We start from the raw sequence: 5,407 nt of genomic DNA on the forward strand, positions 1-5,407 counted from the left end.
TTTTCTTAAAATGTTGATAAATAATGAAAGTTTTAAAGTAATACAGTTGGAACATTTTGAAAAGAAACATTGAAAGTATCTTAAATCCTAGAGAGTCCATTTAGGAAATGAGATTTTAAAAAAGGCTCTTAAAAGTGCCAAGCTGACAATTGACTTTTAAATTTTCTCACTACACTGAAAACCAATTATAAGTGTCTTGCACACCTTTTACAAAATGATTTTCATTTATTTTAAATTAATGAAAACTACATGTAGCTCCAGTTTAAAACTGATCTTCCAACGCATAAACTTCTCCCCAGAGTACTATATTTATGTGCTTTCTTCCTCCTAACCAAGATGCACAGCGCATCAACAGCAGTTGCTAGCTGTTGTGGGCCAGTGACATTATGTTAGCTTGTAGTGTAAATCTATAATAAAACTTTAAAATTATAGATGTAGAAAGATTATTTGGATGATGATTAGCAATCTCAAAATACTTAGAAAGTCTATTAAACTGCTACAAAATGTCTTATTTGCAGCATTTTTTTGGCACTGAATTTGCAACTTAGCACTATGAGAATGCTTTCATTTGGTCATCAGCTAAACTAAAAGCGCAGATAATTTGTACAGATTCCAAAGATGATAACTAAGGTTATTATAGTGATAACTGCCAGCATATTTTAAGACTTCCTAGGCAGCAATAATAACCAGCTCATCATCTTTTAATTAAAATGGTAGTCATTTTGTTGTCTAAAAATAAAATTGGGTTCTACTATGTTGTCACTGGAATGGAATAGTCAGTATATGAAATGTTTTACTTTAGTTTTTATTTGATACTAGAATATTGCTCATCTTATGTGACCCATATAATAAAATTAAATTAAAAATAATATAAATGCCATAGTATTAAGTAAAACAATAATGCAATTTTAAGGAAGCAGCTGAAATTTTAGATGCAGTCTTGCCTACTGTAATTTCATGTGATCTTCATAAACACAAAAGTTACAGTTTTAGACGTAAAATAAGTCTTGCATTTTTTAATTAGTTCAAATTTTAAAGTAGTAAGTGGACTTGTTAAACAGTATAGAAACAAAAATACTCAGTGAGAGAAATGCTATGTTTAAAATTATAGATTTTCTTATCTAATACTATAATTCCTATCTTGATAAGTTAGATAATAGTATTTATGAATATTTAATAGCTTCACGAAGACAAATGTGTGTTTAACATATTTTACAGTGAGGGAGAAATTGTTGGACTTGTGCTATAAGCTGACATAAATTAAGTTGCATCAGTTTTAAAATTTTTTTAGCTGCAAAATACAATTTTTCAGTTAAATAAGCAATTGAGATACAATATTTACATTTTGATACAGAATACCATGTTCTTAATACTTTCCATTATAAATAATCATTAATATAAACCAGAAGTGGCGCCCTGGAATGGGTTCGCCCCGAGAGAGGGGCCCGTGCCTTGGAAAGCGTCGCGGTTCCGGCGGCGTCCGGTGAGCTCTCGCCAGCTCTTGAATATAAGCAAGAAGTAGCTGGTGTATCCCTGACATCCATGCAATAGAAACAAAAATGATGTCTTGATGTCCTATTCTGTCCTCTTTCTATATGGAGAAAGTGGGTCTGAGACGGCAGAAATATCATGTACAAGAAGATCTGGCAACTCAGTAGGAATCACTGTATTATACTTATACGCATGTGCGCTAATAAATACTAATATACTCAAAGTTCGGTTCAGTTGACAACATTAAAACAGCAAAGACTTTGCCTGCCAATTTAGCACTGGATGTCTTTCTTTCTTTTTCTTTTGTTTTGCAAACATGTAGACAAGTATGTATGAACTGAGTGCTTTCTCTCCCCTCCTGCAGTTCATACGCTGAAGCCTCAAAGTCCAGGGCAAGTGCTGTGGGTGCTGAGGCCTATGACTGAAGGTGACATGAGGCTCGGAGTACTGCTCCCACCCCACAGAGCTGGCGACACTGTAATGAGGACAGAAAGGAAAGCTTCCCCACTCTCCATCGTGAGATGGCGCAGTGAAAATTCAGCTCCCTCTAAACCAGGAGAAAGTCTGACCAGGAGTGGAGTCAATTTAATCTTTGATTTGGAACTTTATAAAACATAACTGAGAGAGTAAAAGTTTGCTGACTAAGCCATGCAGTCCATAACATTCTGTCTGGAAGTCCAAACTGAATGAGTCAGAGGTCTTTTACGAGCCCCTTCTCTCCTTTAGAAAACTGGATTTGTATTTTGAATTTAAAATCAACAACTTCCCAGATAATTGCAATGATTCAACTGGTTTTGCAGCAAGCTGAAATAGCAGTTCGACAGCTGTATGTTTCCTTATATTTGAGATTCTATGTGATCACCTTCCATATTGATTTCTAGTTTGATTACATTGTTTTCACTCTTCATTGGGACAGCAGGAGGCGTGATTCAAATGCAGGAATGAAAATCACATGAGGACTTCTCTGCAAACCTCCATCTTGAAAGCCAGTGACTGCACTGTAAACAATAGCAGAATCAAGCTTCGGAGAAGTTGCTTGCCATAAAGACAGGGTGAAGTATGGGAACCACAGACGTGAACAGAACTGAGGGGATCTGCACCTGAATCCTGCCACGTGGCTGTATTCTGTTCCACTATGTAACAGGAAAGCCAACCCATTGAGTGCCACCAACTCTAGATAAAAATAGTAAATCTGGCTTATTTCAGACAGCTACATTTTGGATGGGCTTATTGCATAAAACCAGAAGTTAAATAAAGTTTTTAAGTGAGATGCAAAAATTATCTTTTTTTCCTAAAAAGTATGATATATTTCACAATCATAAACTTCCGCCCAAACTCTCTGTGCAGAGAATATCAGAGCAGAGAATTATGGCCTAACAGAATTTTTTTGATGATGATAACGTTCTGCATTCGTGCCTTTATTACCTAATGCATAAATGGATTTTGAGACTGCAGATATGAATAGCCTGTAAGGATAAAAATCTAAATTTTAATTTATTTAAATTAATTTAATATTAAAATGAAATATTCATTTTTGTGCATTGGAAAATGTATTGAACATTGATGTTCTAAAATAGTCTTCTGTTAAAACAACTATGGGGACTGAGAGTATAGCTCCATGGTCTAAGGAATTGCCTGGGAAGTGCAGTTCAGTTCCCAGCACCACATGTCATACAGACCCGGGCCTCCAGGGCATGCAAGTGCCAGCCTGGAAACCTGTTGTAGTGGCGTACGTCTGTAATCCCAGCACTGGAGAGGCTGAGACAGAAGGCTCACTGCAAGTCGGAATTGCATAACAGGACCCTGTATCATTTATAAAAGAGACAAAATTTAAAAAGCACCTTTGTAAGAAATTGCTTTCTGACCACAGCTACCTTTTGACATATGATTTAAAACTTTGTATATATGTATAAAAACTGCAGTGTGTATGTCCTGTTTCCTCCATTCCCAGCACACTGATGCATTAGCTTAATGAAAAGACTAGAAAATTAATTTTAACATATTAGTAATCTGGAAACCTTTATTTGAAACAACCACCGCTACCAGGTTAAACAATGTTCATAATAAATATTATAACTCTAAAAGCACAGCATTTTCAAATATGAGGCCTGCTTCTGTACCACTATTTATTTATTCAACACATTAATTGGGTTTCTTTTGTGAACTTTCTTTTAGGAACATAATAAGGAATGAGGGTCCCTGTTCTCACAGTGATTACATTTTAGTGGCTAAGATGGACAAAAAGTATGGAATCTGATGGAGGAAATCATTTGTGAAGTAATTTGAGAACACCAATAATATTTTAAAAACCAAAGTACTTGTTAGAGGATGGAGCATTTATGTAATTGTCCACATGCCTGACAGAAGAGGACACATTGAGCCAAGGGAGCAGGTCAGGCTAAGCCTTTGAATGAGAAATTTGTTTTCTATTTGTTAGACACAAAAAGAAAATATATTAGAAGCAAAATGAAATTAAGGTGGCAATAATCAAGTCAGTAGGCAATGGATGGCAAGGAGTCAAATAGCAGATGTTGGGGGAGGAGTGGTCTGTGGAGATTAGATGTTGGGGGAGGGGTGTCTGTGAAGATTAGATGTTGGGGAGGTGTGTCTGTGGAGATTAGATGTTGGGGGAGGCGTGTCTGTGGAGATTAGCTCTAAGTACACCACATTTGCTTCCTATCTCACTCCCCGGCCATCCTGGAGGCTGCTCCTGGTTGAGGGCCATCCCCACCTAAGACAGGAAGATTGTGGCCGCAAAAAAGACAGAAAAAAAAATCTCTGGATTCCATCAACTCTAGGCTCCAACTTGTTATAAAATGTGGGAAACATGTGCTGGGGTACAAACAGATGGGGAAGATGGTCAGACAGGCAAAGAGAAATTGGTCATCCTTGCCAACAAATGCCCAACCATGAGGAAATCTGAAATAGAGTATTATGCCATGTTGGCCAGAACTGGTGTCCACCACGACAGCAGCAATAACATTGAACTGGGCAGAGCATGCGGAAAACGCTACAGAATGTGCACACTGGCAACCATGGATCCAGGTGATTCTGATAGCATTACAAGCTGGCCGGAGCAGACCAGACCAGTGAAAAATAAACCGAGCAGAATTTGTCATTAATAAAACCTGCCAGAGTTTGTTAGAGACAGACAGAGAGAGAGAGAGAGAGAGAGAGAGAGAGAGAGAGAGAGAGAGAGAGAGAGATTGAGGTTTTTATGATTTAGGGATGTTGAGAAGTAAAAATGAAAGCAGTTTGACAAGTGAGGAAGTTATTGTAGAAATCTAGGAAGAAGCAAAGTGCCCTTTGGACTAATATTAATACTTAGACAGGTAGCCGGCAATTCGGTTCACTGAAAGCCTGGAAAAAAGACTTCCTTAGTGTGAAACTCTGGCAATTCTTTGCTTCTTATCTGACTTTCCAGATTATACTCACAGTAAGATATCATTTAATGGGCCTGCCAAAGAGCTCAGCGGATTAAAGCACCTGCAAGCAGGCGCAGGGGCCAGGGATTCAATCTCTGGGCCTGCCATGCCAGCTCTGCCTCCCAGAAGGTGCTGAGACAGCAATTGAGACTGGGCATGGAGGCGCGCTTGTAATCTCAGCTCTTGGGAGGCTGTAGACAGGCAGATCACTATGAGTCTGATCTAGTAGTGCGACCCTGAACACTCTTCCCTAACATTAAAAAAAAAGAAAGGTATCACTTACTAAGTATCATTTAACTATTAAAATTGTGTTCCACGAGGTGTTTTTTTGTTTTTGTTTTGTTTTTTTGGTTTTTTTTGTAATTGTGCCAAGAGTTTGATGGTAGTTACGAGTTTTCCTAAGTATAATATTTCGGGGTCCTGCTGGTTAGCTCAGTTGTTTAAGCACCTACATATGCAAACGCAGTCAGGCTCAGGATACCAGGGTTCGA

This window comes from Octodon degus, unplaced genomic scaffold (genome assembly GCF_000260255.1).
Source record: "Octodon degus isolate 3935 unplaced genomic scaffold, OctDeg1.0 scaffold00115, whole genome shotgun sequence".
Taxonomy (NCBI): Eukaryota; Metazoa; Chordata; class Mammalia; order Rodentia; family Octodontidae; genus Octodon; species Octodon degus.